Source organism: Canis aureus, chromosome 29, assembly GCF_053574225.1.
Source record: "Canis aureus isolate CA01 chromosome 29, VMU_Caureus_v.1.0, whole genome shotgun sequence".
NCBI lineage: Eukaryota > Metazoa > Chordata > Mammalia > Carnivora > Canidae > Canis > Canis aureus.
The window spans coordinates 16,431,471-16,454,502 of record NC_135639.1 but is presented as its reverse complement, the minus strand read 5'-3'; the positions used below and the strand labels follow the sequence as shown (position 1 = coordinate 16,454,502).

General features: G+C 46.1%; 1 long non-coding RNA gene across 7 annotated transcripts in view; it reads right to left on the bottom strand.

Moving 5' to 3' along the window:
• Nucleotides 1–23,032, bottom strand: part of LOC144301085 (uncharacterized) — a 159,747-nt gene that overhangs the window by 66,763 nt on the left and 69,952 nt on the right. For all 7 annotated transcript variants that reach the window (XR_013367817.1, XR_013367819.1, XR_013367822.1 and 4 more), the window contains one exon: nucleotides 9,468–9,572. This is a non-coding gene — a long non-coding RNA (uncharacterized LOC144301085). The remainder of the gene's footprint in view (nucleotides 1–9,467; nucleotides 9,573–23,032) is intronic.

The following is a 23,032-nucleotide window of genomic DNA, read 5'->3' as shown; positions in this document are numbered from 1 at the left end:
CCCCTGATAAGAGAAGCCCTCTGCCAATTGTGGCATCCTGTTCTAGACCTCCCCCTGGCCAGGCCCTCAGGGATCCTTTCTCTGGGTGTGATTAACGGAGGTGGGGGGCTGGGTGGCCTATAAGGTCAGCAGCAGACAATCTTGAGACTTGGGGATGTGAATTCAAGCTGTTGGCCAAATGTTCAAAACTGCCCAGCTGAGGCTAGTTAACTTCTCTCTCCCATACACACCCTTTTTTTTTTTACTTACTTGTTTGTTTGTTTATTTATTTATAAGTAAGCTCTACAGCCAATGTGTGGCTTGAACCCATGGCCCTGAGATCAAGAGTCGCATGCTCTACCAACTGAGCCAGCTAGGCGCCCCATCTCCCATACACATTTCTTAATAACAACTTAGACACATTGCTGCCAGGCATTTTAAAGATAGAAACAACTGTATCATCTTTTCCATTCTGAGATACCTCTTCCACTTTGCTAACGAGCCTCATAGGCATGGGCTCACCGGAGACTGAATTCTGTTATTTAGGGCTCTTCAGTCCAATACGGAAACCACTTGCCACGTGTGGCTACTGCGCACTGGAAACGTGGCTAGTCCAAACTGAGATAGGCTGTAAGAGTAAATGCAGATTTCAAAGATTTGAATATGACCCCCCAAAATATAAAATAGCCCAATAATAATGTTTCTAGTGACTACATGTTAAAATGATAATATTTGGGATATACGCAGTTAAATAAATACATTAATAACATTAATGTTTCATCTTTTCAAGTGTGCTTACCAGGAAATACAAAATTATGGCTCGTATTGTGTTCTACTGGATTGTGCTGATCTAGAACTTAGTGTTCTTTGAATGCTAAGTTTGTAAAAGGAAGACAACATTTTGCTTTGCCCACTGTCCTTGGATAAGGGATTCGTTTTCCCTAGGTTCCAAGATAAGCAAGAATAATGCTGTATCTCTCACTAGTTATTCATTCCAAAAGCTCTGAGAAGGGAGGTGAGCACAGGGCTTTCATCAGCTAGTCGAAAGTTCCAAAAGGCATTAAGCTCTCATTTTTCTCCACAGGCAAGCCATGGTAGTTTCTACGGTGGGCAACCTTCATTTCCAACTGTACCTCTTAAAGCCAATGTGCGGCTTGAACCCATGGCCTAGTCTTACTTAGAAATATCATTGGATCCTTTGTAAAACCACTGTTCTCCTAATTAACCAATCAAGGGAAAGTGTTTGAAAAGCCATTTATTAGCAGCTGAGTTGAGGATAGCTTGGCAGGAAATGTTTAAGTTATATAGCCTTTTTGCTATCTGCTGCCCTGACTTGAATCTCGTAAGAGAAGTTTCTATGGAAAGAAGAAGAAGAAGAAGTTTCAGGAAACATGAATGCCGATACCACCTGTTGACTAGTGGTTACGTGACCTTAAGGAATCCACCTCCCTGGGCTGAAGTTCTGTCATCTATAAAGTTGGCAGGTGGCTTCTAAAATCCCTTCTGCTTTTTGTACTATATTTAAAATCCTAGACTGAAAAACAACCCAAAACTCAGTTTTTCAGTATTGCATCTCGATTGTGACAAATTTAATGATTTGTGTCATAATCAAGGTGAAATAACAAAAAAAAAGAGACCTTTTTGTAGTCATTGTTTCAAGATTATACAGGGGTTTTCTATCTTATAAAGATCTTTCTCCTAAGTCTGGGGTTATCACTTCTAAGCAAGAGAAGGACCCATAGCCTGTCCCTGATTATTTTATAGTAAAAGCCATATCAGCATGTGAATTACCCTAGGCTAGCAGTTTGGGCATGTCTACCAAGAACTGAAAGTTCATGTCCCATGATCCCGTAGTTCCCTTCTTGTAATCTATCTCAGGAAGCTATGGGAAATTTGAATAGATTTATATGGAGAGTTAATGAGCCAGGCTACTTAACATGGCATCATAAGAATACAAATAGAAAAAAGTCAGATGTCAGGTGAATGGTAAATTAAATAGATTAAGTAAGTCTGTACAATAGAATATTATTACAGCAGTAAAAATGGTTTTAAAGAGCTATTTCAGAACCTAGGAAAGTATTCCTAACACACAGTTTTAAAGTCAGGTTATAAGAAAATTACTCAAAATCATAACCGTGATTCTCCCCACATAGTGGCATTTTTGTGAGTGATTTTTGTTTTCACAGTCATGCTTTTCTCTCTGTTTTCCAAATTCTTTAACTCCAATTCCTTTAATAATCAGAACAAAGGTGACTTTTACAGAGAAACCCATCACACTTTTCTCACCTACAGTGCTCCAGGCTTTATCTGGTTCTGTGGCAGATTTGTAGCTGACCTGGAAAATCTGGGGGCCTCATTGCTTTAGAACAGCGCATAGTAGGGCTCACTAAAGATTTGGTGAATGACTAAAGAACCGGATGGGGAAAAATACATCACAAAGAGTCAGAATAATTTTTAAACTGTTTAATTTTCAAATGAATGGTACAGAAAATAATTATGAGTGGAGAGGAAGAATGACTGCAATGAACTTGAGCTCAAAGGAAAGTTTTTATGGAGGGCACCTGTGCTCTGGCCACCATCACAAAGAACAGACTGGGGCTGGGGGCTTCAACAACAGAGAGGTATCTCTCATAGTTCCAGAGGCTGGAACTCCAAGGTCAAGGGGCCCACAGGTTTGGTTTCTCCTGAGCCCTGTCTCTTTAGTTCACACACGGCTGCAATCTCACCGTGTCCTCATATGGCTTTTCCTCTGTGTGCTCCCATCCCTGGTGTCTCTTTATTTGTTTAAATTTCCTCTTCTTACAAGGTCACCAGTCAGGCTGGTTTGGGGCCCACCTCAATAGCCTCATTTTAATTTACCTCTTTAAAGGCCTATCTCCAAATATAGTCCCATCCAGAGATCCTGGGGATCAGGAATTACAATTCAACATGTGAAAATTAGGAGAATGCAATTCAGCCCATAACAACATCCATCCCAAGTGATCCCACCCACCTTAAATCCTCCAAGTAATCCCAATCCCAATTCCTGGGCTCTCTGGGCTGAAAGGCCAGGAAGCTGGCCAGGTACTTAGGATCAATGGCCATAAACTACTGGTTGCAGGCTGCTAGTGAGGAAGATGGGAGAAGGTGGGGCTAAGTGTGACGATTTGGATTGGAGAACCAAAGATTTTAATGTGGAGCTGAGAATCTCCTTACAGAAGTTTCTGGAGGAAAAGTAAGACACCAAGCTAGAAGAGTCAATGTAGCAAATCCTTTCATCCTTAGCTAAGAAACTGGACTGGATCCTATAGATAATGGGGAATCATTAGTATTAACATAATACTTGTGTGACTTCCCTGTTTCTTATTTGTTTTGTGTTTTAATACCTGCAGCTGAAAATAACTACTCTGCGTGAGCCTACAGAGGTGTTGCTTATGAACATGGAGCATTTGAATAAAGATAATCTTGGCAAACAAGCCTTGAGGTTCAAAGAAAAGATGGCCTTTGTTCCAGGGAATAAAAATATCACAGAGTTGAATAAGCCCTACTCTGTTACTCTGTGCCTACACAGCCAAAGGAAAAAGTTAAGTCAATCATCCCGATAAGCCTGTTTTACTTATGGAGCTTTCAGCTCTAGTGGACGATGCCTACCTAGTCTTACTCCCTTTTAAAAAAAAATCATTAAATCCTGAGCCATCTAAATGCTAGAGGTAAAATGGATATTCCTTCCAGAATTTTCTTTTTTGGAGTTTCTGGATTGTACAGGCTCATTTTTTCCTAACCTCTGACTTCCTCTGCTACCCTCAGAAGTTGCCAAGTTCCCCACCAAAAGATCCCCAGAGGAAGGCCGCTAGAAGAAAACTCACTGGCTGTGATGGAGCTGCTTTTCTTATTGAAATGGAGATTTAAGGTCAGCGAACCAAACAAAAACCAAAACACAGCAAACTCATCAGAATGCAAGCCCCTAAATTGAGAGGAACACTGCTTCACTCTTAATTTAAAAGGGAGATGGAACAGAATGCCACTGGCTTCCCAGAAAACATGGCACTTTTCCCTAGTTAAGCAAAATAGATTTAATTTGCCTTCTATTTTAAGGCTTGGCCCTATATTTTGTCTCTATCCCTGTCCTTTTACCTCATCTCTTTTACTGCCTTCCAATACTTTTTATCTTTGCAAACACCTTAAATCTTTTTTGGAACAAGACACACCTACAGACACACTCATCCCAACAAATATCACTTGAAGGTCCTCACTGGTCACGCCACATTGCTCTGGCTCTTTCCTTCACCTCACTCTGGCTCCTGAAAGCCTGGTGGAGTGTGCGAAAGGAAGCAGCTCAGTCTGCCATCTACATTCTCAGCTGGGTGTTGGCCAAGGTGAAGTAGAGAGAACATCTGACAGAGGGTCTATTATCTGTGTCCCAGCACGGTTACCATGAGTTATGGCCTGAATGTTTATGTTCCCCAGATTCTCCAAGCTCTACCCCCACTGCGATGGTATTTGGAGTTGGGGCTCTCCAAAGGAAATGAACGTTTAGATGAGGTCTTGAGGGTAGAGTCCCATGATGGATCAGTGCCCTTATAAGAAGACTCCAGAGCTTCCTTTCTCCGCCATGTGAGGACACAGCGAGAAGGTGGCCATCTGCAAGCTAGGAAGAAGGCCCACGCCAAGAACCCAATCTGCTGGCACCTTGATCTTACACTTCCCAGCCTCCAGGACTGAGAAAGAAATGTGTGTTGCTTCAGCCACCCAGTCTGTGGTATTTTGTCATACCAGCCTTGGCTGACTAAGACATCACCGTTGTACTGGCCAAGGCTTGAAGGTAAAGCAGCAAACCTCCAAATGGGTTTGGCTTCCAAGCCTCCTGGCAAGTCCTGTGCATGACCCACAGACAGCTCTGATGGGTTTCCATTAGCTCCTTGCTGAGTGCCTGTGACTGCTGGTGCACTCTTCAACCCCGAGGATCCCAGAGCCCTCACCATGTCATTTCTTTCTCTCTTAGAAAAACTAGAAGCACCGTCCTTACACACCAGCTTTTGCTATACTCCTAGGATCTGGCGGTATTTCACAGGAAGTACAATTTTCCTCTTGTGTGTTCTTGGGAGTTAGCCTTTTCTCTGCTAATGTTGCAGTTTCCATAAAGTTTTACCATGTGCCATCTCTCTAAATTTATGGCTAATTTACTTTTTTTTCCCTATCCCATTCAATGAAAACCAATCACAACAAATTACACATTGCGATTTTCAGCCCCGGCAGACATTCCAGTTGACGACAATATGGTAATTACAGAAGCTTGCACTGTTCATCTAAATGAAGACTGGGGAGGCCTAATTGCCTGAATGGGGTGGGGGGGAGGCGCCCTTCTAAAACCTGTGCCATTGCCTAGGTCTTTGCTGCCTTCCTAGCAAGCTGACCGAGTTCCCCTGAAGCGGCTTACAGAGCACGGGGGAATTAGGATGATTATTCTGAAACTAATTATATGAAACCTACCTAAACTAGAGAGACATTGGGATTGTGATCAAACACAACTTTTAACTCTTCCTCTCTCATGTCTTTTAAATTTCATCCTCACCTGCAGCCAGGTGAAAACTCCAGTAGTGGCTCAGGGCTCTCCACATCCCACAGTCCCTTGAAGGCTCACATGGAATCAATTTGGAAATAGTCTTTCCTCCTTTCCCAGTATGGCATTATTTTGGGTGGGAAGGCTGATAGGGAGGAGGCACAGTTCATCTTCTTTTTTTTTTAAAGATTTATTTATTTATTTTAGAAAGAGAGGGTGAACATGGAGGGGGAGGGCCAGAGGGAGAGAGAATACTGAAGCAGACTCCCCATTGAGGGTGGAGTCCGACGTGGGGCTCCATCCCAAGATCCTGAGATCAGGACCTGAGCTGAAACCAAGAGCCAGCTCATGCTTAACCAGTTGGGCCCTCGAGGTGCCCCCCAGGGTGGGAGGGGACAGTTCTAATCTTTATTCTCAGTCACCTGCCGGGTGGAGGGTGGGAAGAGGTAGGGAGAGAGAAGAGAAGCAGAGGCTGCAGACGGCTCCTATTCCAATGGTAGCTCCTAAGCTCTGTGTTCCTTTTGGCCTCGTGGAATCCAGGCTGATGCTTGGGCAGGTCCCTTTCAGAAGCTGACCGCTGGGCCCTCTCTCCTGCAGCTCCCTCACTGGATGGTTAGATCCTTATTTCCGGCGGCCTTCTTCATCAGGCCTTCCTGGCTTCCTCCAGGTTACACCTCCAGTCTCCCTTGCTTGGGTCTCCTGACTCCTTCAAGCTGGTCAATGAGCATAAGAACCTAGATGGCCTCATGGCAGTTCTTCTGCTCCCACAGCTGTGGGGAGCAGGGGGCTCCCACTCAGCACCTCTGACACACTGAGTCCTCTCTGGCCTTCCAATTTCCCGCAGCACTTAGACCCCAGCCCATGGAGTTGGAGGTCAGCCCCCTGGGTCTCCCAACTACACCAACACATTGTCAAACCTCTGAAGGGCTGCTCTGGAAATCCCACTTAGGCTTGGGTGAGGGGTGGATGAAACTCACAGCATAACCCCCTGCCACTCCTGAGCACTTATTCCACCGAGGTGACCCCTTCTTTGTCATTTTTATTGTCTTTGGAGTCTGAGTGCTGTGGGGCAGTTTCTAGGGTCACATGCTTTGGGAAGCTACACATAGGAGCTACATATGGGGAGGGATCCATGTCTGCCCTAGAGTCCAGTGGTTCTCAGTCCAGCAACATGGCCCCCCAGGAAGCACACAGAATATACTACTTCTGAAGGTTGCTACAACAATGCGTGAGAGACCCTTCTAGCATTTAGTGTCTGGGAGCAGAGCTGCTAAATACTCTAGAATGCATGGGACATCCTTACACATTGACCCAAATGTCAGAGAGACTTCCCTCCTAGAGAAATCCTGGTCATCAGAAGTAGGGCAAAAGAGCCACATTCTTATAAACTCATATATTCTGGAGACCCCTTCATGTTTAGTGAGAGCTTCTCCTAAGACCGTGTTACCAGGCTAAGCATGACTAGGGAAGAACCCTCCATTTGTCATTATTTCCTTTTACTCAGACCATAAGCACCTTGGGGGCAGATGCCATTTCTGACCCTTTGAATGGCACTGTGGACACGGTGGGTTCCAACAAGGTCTGTTGAATGTGGTGAACTGAATTGCATTGCACAACTTCATGAGAATATGAGCGAGGACCCAAACACACAGAATCTGAGAAATAAGAGAAAAGCACTGACTCGACAGGAAAAATCCAACAGTGTACAGGAAGTGTATTCACTGTCCCTTAATGTGCTCACTATCCCTTCCCTGATGGCTTCTACGTCCACCCCAACACTACCCCTCCCTCTCCTCAACCCCCCAATCTCCCCTACCCCCTTCCCTGGCCTGACCAAGAATTCCATAAATATCCAACTCTCAACTCTAGGCCTTATGCTGATCAAGTCGTGGATGAGAGCCATGACCAGTGAGCGAAGCAAAAGAGATGTACTTTGGGAAGGCATAAGTTAACAGCCTAGGAGGTCAAAAGGTCTCAAGGAAACTGAAAGGGAAGAAGGGACAGGAGAGACAAAGTATGGGCAGGGCCATGGTGGGGAAGAGTCTGGAGATGGGGAGGGGACAGGCTAGGGATGGCCTCAATATGTCGGAACTGGGGAGCAGCTTCTCAGGGTCTTCAGGCCCTTTATGCTCATTTGTGTTTGTTTTTCTGAGCTTCTCTCTTAGGTTGAGAGTTCACAACAGGAATATGCTCTGCAAATATCAAGTCAACAATCAGTTGACTGTTACATGAGGATCGACTATACAAAAAGCCCAAATTGTCTTTGAAGAGCATTTTTTTATTGTGGCAAAACACACATAACATAAAACTTACCAGCTTCATCATCGTAAGCGTACGTACCAGTAGTATTAAGTATATTCACACCGCGGCACAACCGATCTCCAGAATCTTTCCATGCTCCCTCGACAGCTTCCCATTTCCCTCCTCTCCACCTGCTGGGAGCCACCGGCCTGCCTTCCATTTCTAGGGGTTTGACCTCACAGAAGTGGAATCCTACAGTATTTATCTTTTTGTCGAGGAGCACACATCTCTAAATCCTACTATGTGTCTGTGACTGTGTGTGACTGTGAACTATGTTGAAACTGGGGTTGTTGCCACTGCCACCAATATTGTCTGCATATCCAGGGAGAAACCTGCCCTGTCAACAGCCCCATTGCATCACCCAGGCCTATGGCAGAGGCACCCTCATTCAAGCCTTTATTTCCATCCTGACTTTCCTCCCCATTCTGTCCGAAGCGGCCTGGACCAACTGTCGCATTGGATTCTGAAACAAACTAATTCACACAAAGCTGCTAACAGCTGACAATATAACAAGTCACATTGTGTTTCAACATAAAGGACTAACTCTCTAGAAGTGGCAGAAGACAGCCTGCCATAGAGTGAATGTTTGCATCCGCCCCCTCCCGCAAATTCCTGTGTTGGAACCTACTCCGTATTGTGATGGTGTTCGGAGGTGGGGGCCAGTGGGAGGTAATGAGGTGATTGTTGTGCCCAAGATTGCGAATCCGAGAAACCACCAAGGAGCCGATGCCGATGCAAGTACGTGAGGGTTTATTTACAAGCTCGAGCTTGGGTCCAATTATACCCAACACGGCGGAGCAGGGACTTGGACCCCGAGACTAAGAAGCATAGTAGTGTTACAGGGGTCCGTGGCCAATGAGATTATAACATACGTAGAAATTTGCACAGTCATGTCGGTCCACACGCAGGTGGCCAAGTGAATTACGATTCACCCTATAGTGACCATTTGAACTAGCCTATTATTCTGGTTAGAATTGGCGCGCAGGTTTGGCAGGCAAAAGAGGGGTTTTCATTCCTTGGCGGTTGAAGGTCAGAGGTCCCGCATTCCTACGTGTGCTAGTTTCTGATAAGGGTGTGCTTAATAGCTAAACTAGGGTGAGGGAGTGCCTTAAACAATAGGCAGGTCGTGTGGGGGGTTTTACATGAGATGGCGGGTGTAGCACAAAATAGAGTTAGTCCTGCTCTGCTTGTCCAGGGGTAGGGGATTTTTGTTAGATTTCCTGGGTCCCACAGTGATGAAGGTGGAACCCTCAAGAATGGGATTTGTGGGCTCTAGAAGGGACGTCAGAGCTGCCCTGCCCCTTCTACCATGTAAGGGCCCATCAACAAGACATCTGTCTCTGAGCTGGGACGCAGACTCTCATCAGACACTATACCTACTAAGCCCAGCTTCCAGAACTATGGGAAATAAGTGTCTGTCGTTTATAAGCACCCCCTCCCCCCACCCTGCAACCTATGGGATTCTGTTACAGCAGCCAGAACTGGCTCAGACCCAGCTATGGTTTGGTAGAGGAGACCTGATCCACAGCAGCCCTTTAGATGTCTGTGCAAGGTGATGGGGTCCACCTCCATCTGTCACCTTAAGTCTGTGGCACTCAGATCTGAAACACTCTGCCTTGTGGATGCATCCTAGGAAAAATTCACTTACTGAAGCTGAGGTCAATCGGCAGAGCACTTTGCAGCAATACGACTTGCTGCCTCCTTGTGCTGGAGCCAAGCCTCCACCAACAGCCTCTGCTGCCCAGGCAAATCTCTAGAAGAAATCAGAAACCAGACTGGGTTGGGGCGCCATCTACGACACCAGGGGAAAGACTTCATAATGCCAGCTCTTTGGGGCCACCAACATAGGACGTGCTGTCTTTGCTGAGGTTCCAGAAGCAGAGCCTGAGACAGGAATTGGAGGCACGTGATTTATGGAGGTAGCCTAAGAGCTACCTCTTAGCTAGGAGGACAGAGCGAGAATGGGTGTCAGAGCTGTGACCCGAGGCACCAGGGCCCTGGAGTGTTTGCATACAGCAGTCCAGTCACAATGTCCTTTGAGGCCTGGGGGTGGGGGTGGGGAGCTGGCCCTTGTGCCTCCCCCACCTCCACCCCCTGCAACGGTAGGGCAAGCCTCCCCATTGGGCAGGTTGGCAATGAGGGCCCTCGCCTGGTAAAAGGATACGGCTGGTTCTTCTGGAAGAACATTAACACCTGCATGATTCATGTATGCAAACCACCCACATGCTAGACATCTGAAGTGGTTCCCCTTGACACGGTAATAAACTATGGTCCAATCATGGAGAGATTTCCCTAGCTGGGAGACAGCTGTGGGGAAGAACTTTCCGGGGGGAGAACTCAGGCCCGAGTGGAAGGTGCCAATGATTTGCATAAAGGCAACAGAGCCATTACCTGCTACAAGGTAAAATATGGACCCGGCACTTTTTTTGAGAGGGAGGAAAAAAACAACTTGGTACACGAGTTTACTGCTCGTGAAACCCAATATCATAAAATTCCCTCTGATAAGAATCGGCACCAGGCAGGCATTTAAATATTTTGCATCTTCTTCGGAGATGTAATTACCACTCAGCCTTGTCCATCTGTGTTTGCTGTCCCCTCCGGATGGAACAGGATGCCGTTTCACTGATTTGGCAGATTTATCCACCTGGCTTTTGAGCAACTGGTCACATTTTTTGTCTGATGGCGAATGCCTCCCCTGCCCCCACTCCCGCTTCAGCACACAGGCAGGTCCCCCCACCTCATTGCTCCCAAATCCAAGGGGAAAGCTCAAAAGAGAACTCAACAGAGGAGGGTTGGTTTTCCAGTCACTTGCCTGTCCTCTGATCCTTCTGGAACATGCAGTGGGCAATCCACTGCGGCCTTAGCAGGGGCAGCTCGGGAGCCCAGAAATGGCATATGCCTCAATGCCCTATCCCGAGGGACAGCATCTGCTTGTTGACAAAGTGGGTGGGCCCCAGCCAGGTTGGCCAGGCCGGGCGGGACTGGACCGGCTGGAAGGCCCTGGCGCAGGGGACGCAGCCAGCTGGCAGGAAGGCACGGCCGCTGCCATCTGATGGAGCTTGATTCTGACCTTCTAACCCAACCAATTAGCTCATCTGGACTTCCCCTGGCTTTCTGGCAGGATTTGTCATCATCAAGGTAGCAATGATTTCAAGGAAGTACCTTCTTTGTTTCTTTATGGCTGAATACTCTGTCAAATAATGGCTTGCCCCACCCAGAAATTCCGAAGTGAGGAGACTATGCCCTTCAGGGTGGGGTGTGCCCTCCCCCCTCCTTCTGCCCGCCCACGGATGTGCCTTCAGTCCCTGGGAGTCAGCCTCTGGGGTGAGTTTCCAGCGCTGGGGCCCAGCCAGGAAGAGTCTAGAGCCCCTAATCACATGAAAGAAATGAGCCTCCCCTTCTCCCCAGGTGCACTGTCCATTCTGTCCCAGGGCCCCAGTAATGCAGCTCCATCCTCTGGAGTAGAAAGGTAGGTCCTCAAGTGCTGGGACTGGCATCGCCCAGCACCAGGGTCTCCACGCTTGCTCTTCCTTAGCAGTCTTCAAACAGAAGCAGAACAGAAACGTGGGGTGGCTCAGGTTAGTGTAGTGGGGAGACCTGACTCGCTGCTCCTTTGACCACCTCCCCTCCAACCACAGACCCCGAAGGAGCCCCATGGAACCTGCTGGAATCCCCAGAACCTTTTGGAAACCACTGAGCCAGCGCCACTCCCATCTTCTGCACATGAAAATAAATAAATAAATAAACAACAAACCCAGGCCTAAACAGGGAAACAAATTATGCAGATCTGTGGGGGAGCTGGGCCTGAGACCCTCTGCAGTCCCCAGGCAGATGGCCTGTCCCACAAGCATAAGAAGGTTCCTGCTGGGGCCACATCCCTTCCCAGGCCAACCCCTCTCCCTGGTCACTGCTCAGCACTAAATGCCAGATGGGGTTTTTATTGTTCCCAGACTCAGGCCTCTGCCCCAAGGACCCTGCAAGCCCCTCTGGCTCCTGGCCCCATCTGTGTGTGCTGGGAGGGAGGCACCCAGGCTGGGGCAGCGACTGTTTGCCTTGCTGAGGCAGAGGACTAGCGTGACTTCCTTTGTTTGATGTTGCTAAGTTATCAGAAAAAAATAAACCTACAGCTCCACAATGAGGTTTTCCATCTCCCGGGGCCTCACGGGCCGGGGCTGAGGCTGGGTGATAGGACCACTGGGCAGAAGCCCTGTGACCAAAAGACAGAAAAATAGCAAGGAAGTGACCTCAACCTTCCAGGAGCTTCCAATTCCACCGCCTCCCCTAAAGGGCATCTCTTACCTCCAGAAATGACATGGGCCTCTCACCCCTGGTCTCTCCTTTTCTGTGTCTTGTGTGCCATCTTCTCCCTGCCTTTGTCCTCTGTCACCCGTTCCCCCCTCCTTGCTTCCTTCACTCACTTGTTCTCTGTGTCTGTCCCTACATGTGTCTGCTTTTCTGTCTTTCTCTGTTGGTTCTCTTTTCCTGTGAGGCTCCCATCTCTCCGTGTCTCTCTGTTTTCCCTTTGGTTGCATGTGTGAGACACGTATTCCATGCACAAGTGCATGTGCACTATACACATGCATGCACATAATTCATATTCCCAGAGACACACTCACACACAGAAGCATGCACACACAGGAGTGCCCATATAGTGCGTACCAACACACCTGTGCACAACCCCACACAGTTCACACACACACACACACACACACACACACACACATACTCCCTCACCCCTCCCTCTTTAGCCAAGCTAAGTAAATTCAGAGGAAGACAAGATTCGATCCAACAGGCTTGTTGACACCTCTTTGTATTAACAGTGATTAGTAACCATAGGGGTGGCTCAGTTAATCAAATAGGACCACGGGAGGCCAGGATTGTAAGCTGGGAGGCCTTGTGTACAAAGCTGGTTCCAGCCACATCACCCCCTGGAATGGAGCCCCCTCTCTCAGTCATCTGATAGGTGATGACTTCGGTGGCTGCCATCAGACTGCTAAGAATGCAACAGCTCATATGCCTTTTGAAGATGGTTGTGGTTGGAGTTTGGAGGCCTGTGTTGGTTTAGATTTTCTGGAACTGGGTTTGGAAAGGAAATATTGTTTTGAGAAGGGAGACCATAATCACGCTGGTTGGTTTGGTTGGTGGCTCCAGTCTTGGAACCCCTCTGGGAGACACGCTGGGGCTGCTATTGAAGTCAAAAGCAAGGTAGTAGATCCACCGGGTCAAAGAACAGAGTGAGACTAAGGGTCAGGGGTTCTGAGTTTTCCCGTTGGCCCCGCTACAGATCAACTGCTTGGCAGGACTGCCAGTTAACTTCCTGAGGCCTCTTACTCTCACCATGCCAGCAGCCCAATAAGGATGACACAACTAACTAAACGGTTGGGGCAGAAAATCCTTCATCAGGGCTGAAAGGTAACATACAGGAAACTGCAAAATATTTTTATTTCTTTTTAATCTATTCAAGGCGAACACACGATTTAGAATTCCCTTTTGCACAGTAGCTTGGGGCCAATTATTTTGAGGGCAAATAGCCATACAGCTATAGGACCAGGGTCCTAGCAGAAAATCAGGAAAGGTCATTTGACCAATATAAGGAAAGGGAGACAGAATATTTAAAATTGGGATCATTCTAGAAAATCTGCTACATATGGTAGTTTTTCAGTACTTAGCCAGCCACACAGTGATGCTATAATATTGGGTAATAACTAATGCTCAAAATAGGAAATCCCCCCACGCACTGCAAAAAAATGTTAAAGAAAGTTTAATGTATTCCGCTTAAATAGAAAGGAATATATATGTATATATCTGTGTATATGAAGAAATACGTGTATATGTATTTTTATATATATATGTATTATATATTCATATACATATGATTTATAAAGGATTTAATCTTTCTAAAGGTTAAAATGTTAAACTCGGATGTTTAACTTAGAATGTTAAATTTTAAACTTCTTAAAAGTTACGAATGTTCATCTTACGAAATGTTTAAAATAAAAAATGTTGAGGCACCTGGGTGGCTCAGTCAGTTAAGCATCTGCCTTCAGTTCAAGTCATGGTCCTGGGGTCCTGGGATCAAGTCCCACATCAGGCTCCCTGCTCACGAGGAGTCTGCTTCTCCCTCTGCCCCTACCCCTTTTATTCTCTCTCTCTCTCAAATAAATAAATAAATAAATAAATAAATAAATAAATAAAGTCTTTTAAAAAATAAAGTAAAAAAATGTTTCGGGTCTTACATAAATAAATCCTGAACTGTTTGGAGAAACTCCAGTATCATCACCTTGACATATTTTGCAAAAGTCCCAGGTAGCTGAGATTTCCCCATATGTGATTTATAAGCAATTCTCAAGTGCCCAGCTGTTACGAAGAATTGGTTGGCTTTGTATCTTGTAAGGGCATGCCAATCTGGACGAGCGCGGTGTATTGGTTATCTAATACTGCTATTACAAATCACAGCAAACTTGGTGATTGAAAACAACACATGCATGATCTTACAGTTCTGTAGGTCGAAAGCCTAAAATGGGTCATGCGGAGGTAAATTCAAGGTGTGGGTAAGACTGTGTTCCTTTCTGTAGACCCTCTGAAAGAAACTGATTCCCTGCCCTTTGTTTAGCTTCTGGAAGCTGCCCACATTCCGTGGCTCATGGCCCCCTTCCTCCATCTTCAAAAACAGTAATGGCAGGCTGAGTCCTTCCCATGGTGCATTGATCTGACCCCTTCCTTCCACAGTCACATCTTCTTCTAACCACTGGGAAATGGTCTCTGTTTATAAGGATTCATGTGATCAGATTGGACTCATCTGGATAATTTAGAAAAATCTACCCATCTCCCCAGTCCTTAACCATGTTTGAAAGTCCCTTTTGCCTAATAAGGTGGCTCATTCATAGGATCGAGGGATTCAGAGGTGGTTATCACTGGGGGCAGGTGGAGGCCAGCATTCTAGACGTGGAATTAACAGAGGTCCATTCAAGGGTAAGAAAAGTTAGCAAATCGGGGCATGCTAGAAGAAGGCACAGAATTGCTCTGAACTGTTGCTTTCTCTTCCTGTCAAATAAGAAAAATGGGAGGGGTTCTCTCCTCAATTGACTGTGTCAGATGGCAGTCTGGGATTGTCACACTCCTAAACCATTATATTAAATTCTGGAATGCAGCTGTTTGCAGCATCTGTGGGAAGTAGGTCACAGAGAGAGCTCTGTGCATGTCAGAGCATAAACAACCGGCTTCTGATAAAACACCTACTGGATCAATACACTGGGTTTGACATCTTCGAGCAAAGTCATGGAGTGAATTGGCCTACATTTCGGGAGACTCAGGCTCTATCTAGTGCAATAAAGTAAGGGACCAATAATGGGGGGTAAGGAGAAAAGCAAGATGACTGAAACCCTCGAATCCCTGGATAGAAGCTCTATGCAGTTCCATGAAGGTATCACACACACTCACAGCAAAGATGCATGTCAGGACAAAACAGAGCCTACGACTCCATGAAGAGCATGCTAGAAGGCTCATGCCACAGTCCCTGCAGGCCATTTTGTGTCTCTAAGAGAGACACAAAGAAACAATTTGGGGACAGCTCAGACAAACTGGGAAGCCCGAGGATATCCCCTATGTTGGCCTCATTTCCCTCTGATAGTCTGTGATGCTTCTTTCTTGCTTTCTTGAATCTCATTTTTTAAAAATTTAATGCAGATGTAGAGACCTTTCAGAATCCTGCAAGGATGCAGAGTAGAGGTGGTGCTCTTTCCTTAAATGACATGGAAAGAGGTTTGTGAAATGCCTTTTGGCTTTGTTCCCACTTGCTGCCTACCTCCCAGGGATGAGGAGGTTGTGGGGAGACCCTGGTTTTTTGAACTTGGTGTTGGCAAGCATGACTGACACCCACTTATCTGGGTGTTTATGCGGTGCCTACTATGGTCTTAGCACTGTGCTTGCTCACCATGTTGGAATGGAACTTTCAACATGGAGATGTTACGGGGTTTGTTTGTTTGTTTTCTGTTTTTCTTTTTGGCACATTTAAACTGATGGGATCAAGAGATGATAGGGACGGCTGATAGCACAAGAAATGGAGATCTAGGTATATATTCAAAGTTGCAGAGACAGCTGGTGGAGGACTGGACGGTGGTGTCTTTGGTGGGGAGGAGGGTGAGGGGGATGGCAGGGGAAACAGGGATGATGTGGATAGTGGACAGGGTTAGCGTCCAGGAGCAAATCCACATCTCCCAAGGCAGGAAGTCAACAGACAATGTCTCAAGTTGATAAAATGAGAACTAGCAGCGTAAGCTTGTTAGTTAAAGATAGGGAAATAATCACCAAAAGCAAACAAAGAGAAGTGAGCAAATGCAATTAGCTGTGGGAGCAGGCCTGGGGTTGTGGGAGGTTGAGCAGAGAGGCCAGTTGCTACTCACCCTAAAAGCCCTTCTACCCCAAGCAGTTTTCTAAAAGCCAATGTGTAGGTGCTACCCGAGGGGGAAAGATGTTAAGCAAATTAATATAATAAAGAGTCTCCCTGTTATCTTTACAATATTCTACTCTTTCTGAAGGATTCAATTCTTCTTAAGAAAAATGCCTCACAATTATAAATATTAACTACCTGTGTCACGTATTGGTATGATATGTAGAGTGCATGTATATAGAGCTTATTTACTACACTGATTTTTTCATTCTTTGCCAACATTTCATTAGGGATATTTCCTAACATGCAAGAAAGGTAAAGAAATTTTACAGTCGCCCCGCTATATCCACCATTTTTTATGGATGGTAAGTCAGGAAGCTCTCAGGGCAAATCCAGGGATGGAATTTCTCTTTGCAGTAAATATCATTCTTATTTCCTTGTGTTAAATCCATGTCAGTGTACAAGTCAGTCTAAAAGGCTATAGGCCTGGGGTGCCCAAGTGGCTCAGTTGGTGAAGTGTCTGCCTTAGGCTCAGGTCATGATCTCAGGGTCATAGGATCAAGCCCCACATTAGGCTCCCTGCTCAGTGGGGAGCCTGCTTCTCCCTCTCTTGCCTGTTCATGCTCTCTCTTGCTATCTCTTCTATCTCAAATACATAAATTAATTAAATCTTTAAAAATAAATACATAAAAGGTTACAGATTTGTCACCATTGCAGATACTAAGAGAACAGCAAATTCTTCCTATGTATGAGTAGTCTGACTATGGACCTAACTAAACTAAAGTTCACTTGTTTCATATCCTGAAACTAATTCTGAACCATGGGGGTTCAGACAGTGTTTACACCAGATTAAGGCTTTGTTCTCTGGTGAAAACATCTTTCAGATTAAAATAGTGGTTTTTGAGCCAAAGTTACATTTTTGGGATTCTGGAACATTCTATTTAATTTTCCTTATATCAAAATGTTTGTCCCACATCTGGACAGACAAATGTCCTCTTTCTGGCTCCATTCATGCAGGTAGCCTGGTGCAGGTAACCTTTTTAATTAACTCATGAAGAACTCAGGGACAGGAGTGCACTCTGGCCTCATCATATTATCACCTTGGAGTTGCATTACAGTAGAGTGATCTAGGACTAAACCTGATCTTGGGATATTTGTGAAGCTGGTAAGGAGATTAGCAAACGGAGACCTTAAGAACAAGTAATCCATTTCTACACAGTTGCATGGCAGTTGCCCTACAAAGACAACTCTGAAAATGGATTTCTTGGTCATTTCTAGCTCTGTGCTTGCTTCTGTGGCCAGTTGAAAGGCTGAAGATGAGGAAGTATGTGGGAAAGCAGGTGATTACTGCTCCTTGAATACTGTGTGACACTCAGTCAACCCTGACATGGCAGTGGCCAGGTAATCCCACCGTAATTGGTTGATCTCGACTAATCCTGTCTCTAGATCATATTTACTTGGCAGGTCATTTCAGTCATTTAATTAGCATCTTCAAGATTTTTCGGCCCCCTAAATAAACTCTTTGGAATACCAGATGTACTGTGAGGCTTGATCAAGAAGCAAGGTGTTGGTTCTCCTTTTAGATTACTAAATAAACTAATTAGTATTAATCAGCCAGCAGAGCATTTACCATGTAGTCCAACTCCATGCAAAGCATTTAGCAGCAAGATCTTATGGAATTTTCACTCTTCTATGACACAGGGACTTACTAGTCCCACATAGTTGGTAAAGGGAGGCTTGGGAAGGTTAAGTGCTTGCACAAGGAGAACTAGGATTTGAACCAGGTATGTCTGAGCATGGATCACACCTTTCACCCATCTCCTAAATTACCATTCTTTGTGTTCCTGCGTTCTCAGAGCCATTCCACACTAGGGAGCTAGTGCTTTGCTGTTTCCCGGCTTAGTGATAGCCCCCAACCAGACAGTGAATTCTTCAAGGAGGGACCATGTCTCTTCTTCTTCACCTGACCCATAGTTCTGGGCATAATTCTGGGTACACAGAATGATTGCTCGGTGATTGATCAACGTGCCTCCATACAATCTTTGCCCTTGAACTTATTATACCAGTTTTTCTGCACAATCACCTCAGGTGCATAGAGAACCCTGCATGTGGTGGGTGATTTGGGTCCAATTACATCGCAGCCCACCAAGTGACAGTGGCCTTGGATGAGTCACTTAGCCTCCCTGGGCCTCTTTTCCTCTCCCACAATTTGAGGATTTTAGCCATATGATCTCTCTGGAGATTACCTCCAATGAAATGCTACATTTGTAAATATAGCTCATAATAACATATTGATGTCACTTGGGGCCCCAAATCAGTAATGAGGACCCAGAGATGAAAACAGAGTCCTTATGTACTCCAGCCTCTGAAAAGAGCTATTGGGTAAGGGGCCAGGGAACCTGGCTGGGCAGCACTTACTAAGAAATGGCAAAACTTTCCTCCCTCCTCCCACACACAATCCACAAAGGGCATGGGAAGGGCAGTGCCACTGTGGTCTTTGGTCTCTGGGGAGGCCTGGTGTCTGGGGAAAAATGATTCTCTCCTTCCCTTATCAAGGAGGAGAGACGAATACATCTCTCTGTTGTGATCTGACTGAAATCAGCTTGATGGTTCACAATGATGGAGTGTTTTTTCAGGTAGTATTGGTAGCTTCTAATAGTTTGAGATAGAAGAGGGTGAACCATGTCTCACTCTACAGTCTAGATGTCCTAACCAAGTTCTGACACATATACTGACTTTTATAAGCAAGGAGATATAACAAAAAATAATAATAATAATAAAAAAAACCAGCCAACCTGCCTGTGAACTTGATAAAGTCCCTGCACTCTGTCCTTGGATTCTTGAGGCAAATGTAAGAGTGTTCTACTGGCTGGAGAGTTTCAGCCAACTGACTAGTTATCATCAAGATTCCCAGGTTAAGGGGCTAAACAGTTAGGTAGATCTCCAGCTCCAAGTGGTAATTCAGAAGGAAGAGGCTCTTGGACTTTCTCGGTTCCCATACTCTGTGCAAGGGCAGAGGCACTCATACACCATTCCTAGTCAACTGATTCACGTATCTTGAACACCACGCATTTCACCAATATAAGAATCATGTCTAAAAATCCCCAGACTAATTAATAAATCTTTGAGTGTTGATCTGAGATAAAAGTGTTTCTATTGTCAAAGTCTTGGCAGAAAACAGACAGCACACTCACACAAGGGGATGAAAGAATGTTTAGAAAGGCGCTGTCACAAAGGGGTGAGGGCAGGGTGAAAAGAAATAACAAACGGAAGCCGGAGCACCCCAGAGTGAGCAACTGTGAGAGGCTTTGCCATCCTTGTCCAAAGCCTGAAGGGACAGAAGAAGAATTGTTCAGAACCTGGAGGGAGCTGTAGCTGAACGGAGGGCGGCTCAGCAGCAACTAGAACCTTCGTGGAGGAAAGGAGCCACTGTTGATTCAGAGCCGCAGAGGGCTTGCTTGGGCTGTGGGTGGGAAAGAGGGATAAACACCCCAGCCTCTCCATCCTTCCAGCTGGCAATCATCTGTTCTGCCTTCCGCCAGCTGAACCTTACAGGAAGCCAGAGGCAGAGAGGCTGGGTTAGCACCTCTCACCAACGTCAGCTCTTAGGGCCCACCCTGGGCAGTGTGGAGGATGGAAAATGTATTGGAGGTCATCTAGCATAAGGGCTGAAGGCCTTTTGTGACCTTAGAGTTCTCAGATGCAAACTCACCATTGTGAGAGTGGGGGCTCCTGGTTAGTGTACTCTAAACGTTGACTAGCTTCCCAGAGTTTAACGCCAGCACCCACGTATATATCATACCATGTATGGTAGAGTGTTTGAAAGTAAATTACAGATAATACAACACCTTCCCTGAAGTTAGTCAAGTCACTCATGAAAATTGGGGGAACTTGCAGAGTGCAGAGACTGGCATGTCATTCTCCAATTGGATATGTGCTTGGGCAGCTGACTTGGTGATTAGCCTACCTCCTGGAACAGGCTTCTAAAGGTGCAGCTCAAGTGTCAACTCAGAGGAAACCCTCAGAAAAAATAGGGTGTGTCCTTTAGGACGTAGTATGTTTATTAAGTCAGAGGCGCCTACATGGTATGGTCTCTAGTAGGAAACATACATGAGTTTAAGAACCAAAGGGGTAGATGCAGCAGTGAGTGGCTCCACTCACCATCACTCCCAATGACTCGTTGGAGATCTTGAACTTCCTGTCCCTGCAGCTTTGGACTCTGCCCTGTTGAAGGTCCTGGTCTCCCAAAGGGGACACCACAAACAGCCCATTGAACTATAATTTATGGCTGCCACCAGTGTTTTGAATTCATGGCCAAGGATCAGCAGAAGAAGAGAGAAATCATTATGCTGGCTGGGGCTCTTGACCTTGATAATCTGGAGAACAGAGAGATGCTTTTACATGATGGGGGCACAGAGGGGTATGTGTGAATCCAAGCAATCCACTTGGGTATCACCTGGTACTCCTTGGCTTCTCCCTAACTATAAGCAGACATGAGCACCAACCCAAGCCTGAAAAGAGTTTGTTATCAAGGGTTCAGGTATTCCCAGGAATGACAGTTTTGGTCATACCACTACATGAGCCATCAGGACTTGCCAAGGTGATGGAGAAAATGAGAGGTATTTAGAATGGAGAAAGGAAGAGAGGGAGGATGAGTACCAGCTGTGAGTCCAAGTTCAAGTGCATTGAGGTGGCTGTGAGAATGTGTCAGTAGGGGACACCTGGGTGGCTCAGCGGTTTAACTCCTGCCTTTAGCCCAGGGGGTGATCCTGGAGTCCTGGGATCGAGTCCCGCGTTGGGCTCCCTAACTCTCTGCCTGTGTCTCTGCTTCTCTCTCTCTCTCTCTCTGTCTCTCATGAATAAATAAATAAAATCTTAAAAAAAAATAAAAAGAGAGAGAATGTGCCTAGGGTCCCAGCTGTCACCCCGGAAATCCACTGCCAGTCTTTCACAGAGGCCAGTGAATGACATGGTAGGGATTCTAAGTTGGCCCCCTTCCTGGGAGACATAAGACTCCTCCCCCAGCTGATTTTGGCTGCCCCACCCCCAGCAGCCTTGCTAACCTGACTTGGACTGCACAGCAGTCTAGAATGCTTCCACTCAGATCACATCTGCCCCGTGGCCTTGTCTGGCTTCTTGCACATTCTCCCCCACATAGGTGTTCTCGCTAATAAAATCCTTGCCTATTGAGTCCTGCCTTGGAGCCTGCTTCTTGAGGACCAGACCAATGCAGGACGCAAAGCCTTAGGTAAAGCCCATCTCACCTCCAGGTCACACTGTCTCCTACTGTGAGATAAGGGTGCCCTCTAAAGTTCCATTTTGCCCCTAGATTAGCTGGGCCAAATGGTGGCCCAAACTGATGTTATAGCTGGGGTTGCACACTGCCCTCTGGTCGCGTTAACTCTCTTAAGCCTCATGCTAAAGATTCCAGGCCCCCAACTAGAGCAGAGCAAAGACCCTTTTGTCTTGTTCTAGAGTCTATGCAGAAACAGCAGCCAGGCTCTTTCCTACACTGCCTGCTTCAGTCCTTTGCATGCAACAACTCACGACACCCCTGGACCACAAGTCAACCCCCAACCATCAAGGGTCACTGTGCACGTCTACAGAGCTCTAAGTAAAGCCTACAAGTACCATCCTTGGAGACACCTTCACCCTTACAAACATACATTCCAACTCAAGATCTTATGTCCAACCAGCCCCAAGATAAAGAACCAAAATAAGTCTTGGGAAAACTGTGGTTTTTGCTCAATTGGAAGCCTTATTTTTTTTTTCCACCCTGGGAAATGTAGGCTCAACCTTTCTGCTTCCAGAACAAAGGGTAACTGGTCTTTGGAGGAGAAAAGACTTATGTTCAGCTCTATATCAAAATGTCTCTGAATCTTGAGATCCCATCTAAGACAGCCTATATTTTCAAGCTTCAGTTCAAGTTCATGTCCTTTGGTTGCCTTTAACTCGCTTTTCCCCCTTGCTGACGCAGGGGGAAACATGTGCTTAGCTCTCAAAAATAAAAAGGAAAAAAAAAAAAAAAGAAGAAGAAAAAGAAAGTTCACATCTCAGGCATTGGGTTTTGTTCTGGATTAGGTACTGAATTCAGAAACATTTAACTTTGATGAAGAAAGAACACTTTGGATTTTCTTTACCACACAGCCTCTCCCTCTCCTCCTCCTTGGAGCACCGGCAATCAATCATATCTGCATTTTATCTGCTTCTGCCTCAGTGGCTTTCTTCCTCTGATGGAATCAACACAAGTGGTTGAACGCAGGCGTTACAATGAGCTAAGGCGGAAGTCCATCTTGGCTTGAGCACTTCCGTTCCCAAAGCGGCCATGTAGATTGGCAGGTGATAAGATTCCCAACAGAACTGAAGAGCTGCCTGGCTCAGAGAGCACCTCAACTATGGAAACCATGAATAAAAACAAACCACAGGAGCTGGGGTGGGTTTTTCCAAAGTCTAGCTCCTTCTGCTTCTACGTAAGCCTTGAGCGATGCATTGACCACTGAGTCCCTGTAGGTGGGAATGTGCCATTAAGCAGGGAATGGTCCTGGGTACAGCTTACCCTCTCTGACTTCACCCCTTGGCTGTAGGTATGCCTGCCTTCCCCCTCACAACTTAGTGCTGGTGGCTCTCAGGAAACAGAATTATCAACCACGGAGCTTGCCGCTTTGCTGTATAACAGTCCTGCTGGACCCTACATCCAAATAAGGGAGGCCTTCTTCAAAGCAGTCACCCTGAAAGCTGCTCCCCACTTCCCACCTCCTTTTTAAAAAACAAGGCTATGGTTGCTCAAAGTAGTTTGAACATTCTTTTGAAACCACCTCGCAAGA